This window comes from Hyaena hyaena, unplaced genomic scaffold (assembly GCF_003009895.1).
Source record: "Hyaena hyaena isolate Hyena2069 unplaced genomic scaffold, ASM300989v1 scaffold_175, whole genome shotgun sequence".
NCBI lineage: Eukaryota > Metazoa > Chordata > Mammalia > Carnivora > Hyaenidae > Hyaena > Hyaena hyaena.
Window position 1 is genome coordinate 2,586,727 of NW_024080808.1, and position 10,079 is coordinate 2,596,805.

A 10,079-nucleotide genomic window follows, 5' to 3' on the forward strand; every position below is an offset into this window, starting at 1 on the left:
GACACAGAATCTAAAGCAGGCTTCAGGCTCTGAGCTGCTGGTACAGAGCCCAATATGGGGCTCAAGCTCATGAACCATGAGATCTTGACCTGAGCTGAAGTCAGACACTTAACCAACTGAGCCGCCCAGGTGTCCCACAGATATTTCTAATAAAGGGCTAATACCAAAATAAATTAAAAATTCATTCAAACTGATAGCAAAAACCAATCAATCTGATTTTAAAAATGGTCTAAAAACCTGAACAGATATTTTGCTAAAGAAGACATATAGATGACCAACAGACATATGAAAAGATGCTCAATATCACTTATCATAAGGGGAATACAAATCAAAACCACAATGAGCTATCAATTCACACCTGTTAGAACAGCTATTATCAAAAAGATAAGAGATAACAACTGTTGGTGAAGATGTGGAGAAATGGGAACCCTCCTCGTGCACTGTTGGTGAGAATGCAAATCGGTATAGCCAATTTATGGAAAAGCGCTTTCCTTAAAAAAAACAAAAAACAAAAACAAAAACAGAGAGGTGAGGGAAGATCACAGTGGAGTAGGAGGATCCTAGACTCACCTCTTCCCACAAAAACAGTAAGTATCAAATCATCCTCAACACCCCAGAAATCAACCTGAAGACTGGCAGAACAAACTCCACACATAAAGGTAGAGAAGAGGTCACATTAAAGAAGGGAGGAGGTGTGGAGAGAGAGCCTGGAAGAGAAATAGATCCCAGCCATGTGGTGGGGAGGGAGTCACACTTGTGGAGAGGATGAGAGAGAAAGACTAGCATGTAGAGGAGTGCACAGGGGAGATGATTCCCCATAGCAATTGGTTTGGAAAGTGAGAGGGGCTGCCTTTCATGAGTTCTTACAATGAGTGGTGGCTAAAGCCTGGAGTTTTAAAGGTCAGCAAGCTTGGCTCTGGGAGATCCCAGAGGCACCGGAGCTGCTCTTGGGGAGAAAGCAGGGAAAACAGCCTACAACATACAGCATGGAAATAGCAATCTAAGGAGTGTGTGGTGCACATGGGGGAGGTTATTTGCTTTTCTTGGAGTGTGTCCCAGAGAGACAGCATTCAGAGAGAGACCCCTCCAGGAACAAAGGGACCAGCAGGTGACATTTCCCTCCCTCACTGCTCAGCATATAAGCACCACCTGTAGCATACAGGGCCACCTGTAGAAACCAGCACAGAGCCACCACTTGCTACGTAACTTACTATACCAAGCCCCGCCCTCCCAAGCTCTGGTGGAATCACCCTTCCCAGTCATGCTTGCCTCAGTCACAGTGAGGTAGGTCCCCTTCTCCAGAAGACTGGCCCAAACACCTGCCCACACCCCATCTCCCAACCCTGGAGTTTTCCAGGGCCTCAGTTCCAGCAGCGGGTCTCAGTTCACAAGCAGACAAGGGCACACCTAGTTAAAACTCGCCACATTCAGGCCAGGAACCAAATAGTGGCCATGACAGTCAAAGACGGCCTCTACAGATGACTAGCCTTAAGGAAAAATTGGCTAAGACATAACAGCAGAACACTTGCAAAACACACTGGAGACACTGTCAGAAGCACCAGACCCTGGCGAACAAGGGACACAACATGGCAGAGCACTACAGGATCTCTTCTTCATAAGGCCATTACCCTCAAGAACAGGAGAAACATCTGACTTTCCTAACACACAGAAGCAGACACAAAGAGTTAGACAAAATGATAAGACAGAGGAATTTGTCCCAAATGAAAGAACAGGGCAAACCCATTGCCAGAGATGTAAGTGAAAAAGATATGACTAACATGCCTGATGAAAAATTTAAAGCAATGATCATAAGGATACTCACTGGACTTGAGAAAAGAATGGAAAACATGAGCAAGACCCTTAGCAGAGAATAAGGAATAGCACAGCAGAGATAAGGGTTCAATAAATGACACGTGAAACATGCCCGAGAGGATTAACAGCAGGATGAAAGAGGCAGAACAAACTAGTGACCTAGAAAACTGAGTAATGGAAGCTAATCAAGCTGAACAAAAGAAAGAGAAAAGAGTAATACAAAATGAGAACAGGCTTCGGGAACTCGGTGACTCCATCAAATGTGATAACATTCACATTAGAGAAGTACTAGAAGAAGAGAGAGAAGGGGGGCAGAAAATGTGTTTGAAGAAATAAAAGCTGAAAACTGCCAGAACCTGGGGAAGGAGATAGATATACAGACCCAGGGGGCACAGAAAAACCTCAACAAAATCAACACAAGGAGATCCACACCAAGACATATTAAAGTGGTAAAACATAGTGATAAAGAAAAAATTATTAAAGCAGAAAGATAAAAGGAGATAGTTACATACAGGGGAAACCCCATAGGCTATCAGGGCACTTTGCAGCACACACTTTCCAAGCCACAAGAGGGTGGCAAGTTATATTTAACGTGCTGGGAAAAAATAATCCGCAGCCAAGAATACTATATCCAGCAAGGTTATTATTCAGACTAGAGAGAGAAAGATAAAGAGTTTCCCAGACAAACAAAAACTAAAGGAGTTCATGACCAGTAAAGCAGCCCTGCAGGAAATATGAAAGAGACTCTTCAAGTGGAAAGGAGAGACCAAAAGTGACAGTATGAAGGTAGGAAACACAAACACAGTAAAAATGAGTACTTTTGTAAAATATCAGTCAAAGAACTCACAAAATAAAGAATATATGACATCATATACCTAAAATGTGGGGAGAAGAGGAGTAAAGAATGGGTTCAAACATAAGTGACCATCAACTTAATACAGACTGCTATATGCAAAACAGATCATATACAAACCTAATGGTAATCATTTATCAAGACACTAAAATATGCAAAGAATAAAGAGAAAGAAATCCAAATATATCACTTAAACACACACACACACACACACACACACACACAAACACACACAGTAAACCAAGAAAGAGAGAACGACCAGAAAGGATAATAGAGAAAAACTTCAGAAACAACCACAAAGCAAGAAATAAAATGGCAATAAATATATATCTATCTATAATCACTTCAAATGTAAACGGACTAAATGTTCCACTCAAAAAACATACAGGGACATATGGATTAAAAAAAAAAAACAAGACCTATCATATGCTGCCTACAAGATACTCATTTTAGACCTAAAGATACCTGAAAATTCAAAGTGAAGGGATAGAGAAACATCTAACATGCAAATGGATGTCAAAAGAAAGCCAGTGCAGCAACTTATATCAGACAAACTAGACTTTAAAAGAAACACAGTATAGGGACTTTGAGTACAGGATTGGACTGAAGCCAAAACACCTATGAAGTACAGAATGGGACCAGAAACCGGAGGTCTGGGATCAAATCCTGGTCCTAACCCCCACTGGCAGTGTGGCCTGGGCCGATTCCTGAACCTCTCTGCCTCAGTTTCCTCCTCTGTAAAATGAGGATGATATAGTAGCTCCTTCTAGGACTGTTATGGAGATTTAATAGGGAAACACATATATTCTTAGAACATGGCATATAGTCGGGGTTCAATTAGTATCTGCTATCCTCTATTAAAGAGTGTCTTGTCTTTCAAAAAAACTTCCTAAAAATACAGTAATAAGAGACAAAGAAAGATGCTATATAATAATAAAGGGGACAATCCTATAGGAAGATATGACAATTGTAAATATTTATGCGCCCAACATAAAGGACCCAAACCTGAAACAGTTTATAACAAATATAAAGCAACTAATCTGATAATAACACAGTAATAGTAGGGGACTTTAACACCCTACTTACATCAATGGACAGATCATCTAAACAGAAAATCAATAAGGAAACAATGGCCTTGAATGACATACTGGAACAGATGGATTTAACAGATATATTCAGAACATTCTATACTAAAACTCCAGAATACATTCTTTTCAAGTGTACATAGAACATTCTTCAGAACAGATCACAGAGCTACAAAACAAGCCTCAACAATTTCAAAAAGATTAAAATCACACCGTACATCTTTTCTGACCACAATGACTGGAAGCCAACCACAAGAAAATATCTGGAAGACCACAAATACATGGAGGTTAAATAACATGCTACTAAACAATGAATGGATCAACCAGAAATAAAAGCAGAAATTAAAAAGTACACGGATACAAAAATGAATACACAATGGCTCATAACCCTTGGGCTGCAGCAAATGCAATTCTAAGAGGGAAGTTTATATGCCAAGAAACTGCACAATCTATAAGAAATAAATCCGTACAAACATATAACCTCCCAAAATGGAATCAGGAAGAAATAGGAAATTTGAACAGACCAATTCCCACCAATGAAGCTAAATCAATAATCAAAAAACTCCCAACAAATAAAAGTTCAGAATCAGATGGCTTCAAACTCTACCATTTATTTTTTAATTAATTAATTAATTAATTCTGAGAGGAAGGGAGGGCCAGAGGGAGAGGCAAAAAGAGAATCCTAAGCAGGCTCCATGCCCGGTGAAAAGTCCAACGTGGGGCTAGATCTTACAACCATGAGATCCTAACCTGAGCTGAAATCCAGAGTTGGACACTTACCTGACTGAGCCACCCAGGCACCCCCTCTACCAAACATTTGAAGAACAGTTAATACCTATTCTTCTAAGACTATTGCAATAAATAAAAGGAAGGAAAATTTCCAAATTCCTTCTGAGGCCAGTATTACCCTGATACCAAAACCAGATAAAGACACCACCACACAAAAAAAAAAAAAAAAAAAGGAAAAAAGGGGGAAAAAGAAAAGAACTATAGGCCAATATCTCTGATGAACATAGATGCAAAAATGCTCAACAAAATACTAGCAACCCAAATCCAACAGTCATTAAAAAAATCTTTCTCCACAATCAAGTGAGAGTTATTCTTGGGATAGAAGAGTGGTTCAATATTTACACATCAATGTGATACATCACATAAGAGAAAGGACAAGACTATATGATCATTTGAATAGATGTAGAAAATGCATTTGACAAGTACCACATCCATTCATGATAAAAACCCTCAACAGAGTAGGTTTAGAGGGAACATACTTCAACATAATAAAGTCCACATATGAAAAACCCACAGCTAACATCATACTAAAAGGTGAAAAACTGAGAGCTTTTCCCCTAAGGTCAAGAACAAGACAAGGATGTCCACTCTCACCATTTCTATTTAACATAGTACTGGACATCCTAGCCATAGCAATCAGACAAGAGAAAGGAATAAAAGGCATCCAAATTGGGAAGGAAGAAGTAAAACTTCCACTACTTGCAAATGACATGATACTATATATAGAAAACCCAAAAGACTCCTAGAACTGATAAATAATTTTTTTAATGTTTTATTTATTTCTGAGAGAGAGAGAGAGACAGCATGAGCAGTGGAGGGTCAGAGAGAGAGGGAGACACAGAATCTGAAGCAGGCTCCAGGCTCTGAGCTAGCTGTCAGAGACCGATGCGGGGCTCGAACCCACAAACCGTGAGATCATGACCTGAGCCAAAGTCGGACGCTTAACCGACGGAGCCACCCAGGCACCCCTAGGACTGATAAATAAATTCAGCATCACACGATGCAAAATTAATGTATAGAATTCTAATGCATTTCTATATACCAATAATGAGCCAGCAGAAAGTAATATTAAGAAAACAATCCATTTAGGGGTTCCTGGCTGGCTCTGTAGGTAAAGCATGTGACTCTTAATCTCAGGGTCATGAATTCAAGCCCCACATTGGGCATGGAGTCTACTTAATTTAAAAACAGATTTTTAAAAAAAGAGAAAACGGTCCCATTTACAACTGTACCAAAAATAATAAGATACCTGGGAATAAAACTAACCAAAGAGGTGAAAGACCTGTATTCTGAAAACTATAAAACACTGATGAAAGAAATGGAAGACCACACAAAGAAATGGAAAGACATTTCACGTTTATGGATTGGAAGAACAAATATCGTTAAAATGTCCATACTACCTAGAGCAATCTACATATTTAATGAAGTCCCCATCAATATACTAACAGCGTTTTTCACAGAACTAGAACAATCTTAAAATTTGTGTGAAGCCACAAAAGACCCCAGATAGCCAAAGCAATCTTGAAGAAGAAAAGTAAAGCTGGAGGCATCCCAATTCTGCACTTCAAGTTGTATTACAAAGATGGAATAATCAAAACAGTATGGCACAGGTACGAAAAGAGACACAAAGATCAGTGAAACAGAAAAGAACATCCAGAAGTAAACTCACAATTATATGGTCAATTAATCTTTGACAAAGCAGGGAAGAATATCCCATAGGAAAAAGACAGTCTCTTCAACAAGTGGTGTTGGGAAAACCGGACAACAACATGCCAAAGAAAGAAACTGGACCACTTTCTAATACCATACACAAAAGTCAGCTCAAAATGGATTGACGACCTAATTGTAAGATCTGAGACCATAAAAATCCTAGAACACAGGCAGTAGCCTTTTTTATATCATTTGTAGCAACTTTTTGTTTTTGTTTTTGTGTTTGTTTTGTTCTGTTTTAAGCTTTTAATTCACTTTATTTTTCTTGTACAAAACTACGTGGTGGCCACAGCTGGAGCCTGGGTCCTCTGCACAGAGACTCTGGTGTGGGTCTTCACAAGATGGTCAGTGAATTCCTGATAAGGAGACCTGGTGAACACAGTCTCTTTCCAAAGATGAAGAGTGAGATAGCTGTAGGTTTTCTGTTTTGTTTTGTTTTGTTTTGTAGCAACTTTTTCTTAAATAAGTCCCCTGAGGCAAGGGAAACAAAAGCAAAAATAAACCACTGGGACTACATCAAAATAAAAAGCTTCTGCACAGCGAAAGAAACAATCAATAAAACTAAAAAACAACCTACTGAACGGGAGAAGATATTTGCAAATGACATATCCAATAAAGGGCTAGTATCCAAATATATAAAGAACTTCTATAACTCAGAACCAAAAAACAAATAATCCAATTAAAACATGGGCAGAAGACATGAACAGACAGTTCTCCAAGGACATCAAGATGGCCAACAGACACATGAAAAGATGCTCAATATCGCTTACCATGAGGGAAATGCAAGTCAAAACTTCAAGAGATATCACCTCACATGTCAGAATGGTTAAAATCAACAGCAGAAGAAACCACATGTGTTGGTAAGGATGTGGAAAAAAAGGAATCCCTTTGCACTGTTGGTGGGCATGTAAACTGGTGCAGTTACTCAGGAAAACAGTATGGAGGTTCCTCAAAAAGTTAAAAATAGAACTACTCTATGATATAGCCATTGCAGTCCTGGATATTTACCCAAAGAATACAAAAACACTAATTTGAAAAGATATAGCACCCCATGTTCACTGCAGCATTATTTACATTACCTAAGATATGGTAGCAGCCCAAGCGTCCATTGATTAATGAATGGATAATGAAGATGTGATGTATGTATACAACGAAATATTTTTTCAGCCATAAAAAGAATGAAATCTTGCCATTTACACCAATATGGATGGAGCTAGAGTATAATGCCAAGCAAAATAAGTCAGTCAGAGAAAGATAAATACCATTTAATTTCCCTCATGTGTGGAATTTAAGAAACAAAACAAAGAAGCATGAGGGGAGGGTGGTGAGAGAAAGAAACAAACCAAGAAACAGACTCTTAGCTATAGAGCACTGATGGTTACTTAAACGGTGGGTTAAATGAATGATCGGGATTAAGGAGTGCACTTGCTGTGATGAGCACCAGGTGGTGTATGGAATTGTTGAATCACTATATGGTACACCTGAATCTCATATAACAATGTAGTTAACTAGAATGAAAATAAGAACTTAAAAAAAAAAACTATTCTAAACAACACAAAACAAAAACATTTCCCTCAAAAAATGTTTAATAGAAATTACCATATGGTCCAGCAATTCCACTTCTGGGTATTTATCCAAAGAAAATTAAGCCACCAACTGGAAAAGATATACACACCCACATGTTCACAGCAGCATTACTAACAATAGCTAAGCCATGGAAACAACTTAAGTGTCCATTGTTAGATGAGTATAAAGAAGTTTGTTTATATATACATATATACACATATATAAACACAAATACACATAGTGGAATATTATTTAGCCATAAAAAAGGAAATCCTGTCATTTACAACAACTCAGATGGAGCTTTAATACATTATGGGAAGTGAGAGAAGTCAGAGAAAGACACATACTCTATGATCTCACTTAATATGTTCTATGTAACAAAACAAACAAATTCATGGATATAGAGAAAAAATTAGTAGTTGCCAGAGGTGGGAGCTGGGGAGCAGAATGAGTGAAGGGGTCAAAAGACACAAACTTCCAGTTATAAGTTAAATTACTCCTGGGGATACAATGTAGGCATGATGACTATAGCTAACAATACTGTACTGTATGTTTGAAAGTTAAAAGTTCTCATCACAAAAAACCCCCCAAATTTGTAACTATGGATGGTGAGGAATGTTAATTAAACTTATTGAAGTAATCATTTTGCAATACATACATATATCAAATCATTGTTACGTTATACATCTAAAACTAATACAAAGGTATATGAGTTATAGCTCAATTAAATAAACAAAATAGGGGCACCTGTGTGGCTTAGTCAGTTGAGTGTCCACCTCTTGATTTTGGCTCAGGTCATGATCCCAGAATCATGGGATCAAGCCTGGCGTTGGACTCCATGCTGAGCAAGAAGCCTGCCTGAGATATTCTCCCTCTCTCTCTCTCTCTCTCCCTCCCTCTCTCCCCCTCTCTCTCCTGAGATATTCTCTCTCTCTCCCTCCCCCGCTTGCTTGCTGTCTCTCTAAAATAAAATTTAAAAATAAAAAATTAATAAAAATCACGAGAGAACACACCAATGATTCCATTAAACTAGAAGTTCAGATTGTCACCTGGCTACCTCATTGCAAGTAAGCCAACAGGTGAAGAAGGAGAGTACTGTACTGGCTAGAGTGACTATTCAGGAGAAACTGTATTCCTGTGGCACAGAAGGGATAAGGAGGAATAGTCTGAAATGTGGAAGATCTTTTGGGGTACCTCTTAGAACTGTGTTCTGTGATAACACTGTATAATTGATTACCTTTTGCTAAACTGTAAAATTTACAGTTTTTGTTGCTCAGAAGAAACTCATTGAAGACACTGAAGTGTGATAAGGAAACAAGGCTCTATGTTTAAGATTTGTGGTGTTTATTTTTTTTTATGTGTTATACATTTTTACCTATGCAAAAGGCTAAAAAGAAGGATGGATAAATTGTGGATGCCATCAGTCACACTGACGTTTGAAGGTGTGAGAATGCATGAACCAGTAAAAGTGTTAACTGAAATTTAAATCTCACAAATAAGCAGAAAATATCATTTGTGGCAGACTATATACAGCGTTCTTCCAACAGTATTGTTTAAGGATAAAATACTTTGCAATTTCAGCAAGCTGAAATTTGTGGTACAAGGCAAGGCAGTAGCGCTACTAGCTATGTGACTTTGGTAAATTACTTAACATCTCTGAACCTCAGTTCCCTTATCTGCAAAATGAGGACGTGTGTTTTGGAAATGGGAGCTCAGAGAGAAGTCTTTTTTTTTTTTTTTTCTCGTCCTAATCCAGGGTCTCTCCACCTCAGCACCTGACGTCGCAGACCAGGTTGAAATGTTGGGGGGCCCTGCGCTGTGTATGGTTAACGGCGTATCTGGTCTCTACCCTCCTGCAACTGCAGAGATGCCAGTGGCCTCTCTCCCACAGACAGGCTGAAAAGCTCCAGACATCGCCAACTGTCTCCTGGGAGGCGAAGCCGCCACAGCTGAGGACCCTAGGTTAGCCCTATGGTTCATCCAAAAAGGATTTGAAAGGAGCTGCAATGTCCCCACTTCGCGGAGGTGACTCAGAAAACTGGGGATAAGGCGCTTCCAGCTGCCAGCGAGTCGCCGAAGTCCTAACTAAATGCACTATTAAAAAGAGGGGCGGCAAGGGGCAAGGGCAAGGGCAAAGGGCAGGAGGCCGAGCCTCCGGCTTCCGAGGATGCAGGAGGCCCACACTATCACCACTTACAGTGCTTCGCTGACTCCTAAGCGGAGTCATTTTCCGAGGAGCAGGGAGCCGGTCGCCGCGGGACAGG

General features: G+C 39.4%; 1 long non-coding RNA gene across 1 annotated transcript in view; it reads right to left on the minus strand.

The window, feature by feature from the left end:
• Window positions 1-10,071, minus strand: part of LOC120237262 — a 107,104-nt gene extending 97,033 nt beyond the window's left edge. Inside the window, exon 1 of the long non-coding RNA XR_005529907.1 lies at window positions 10,013-10,071. This is a non-coding gene — a long non-coding RNA (uncharacterized LOC120237262). The remainder of the gene's footprint in view (window positions 1-10,012) is intronic.
• Between the last annotated feature and the right edge of the window lie 8 nt (window positions 10,072-10,079).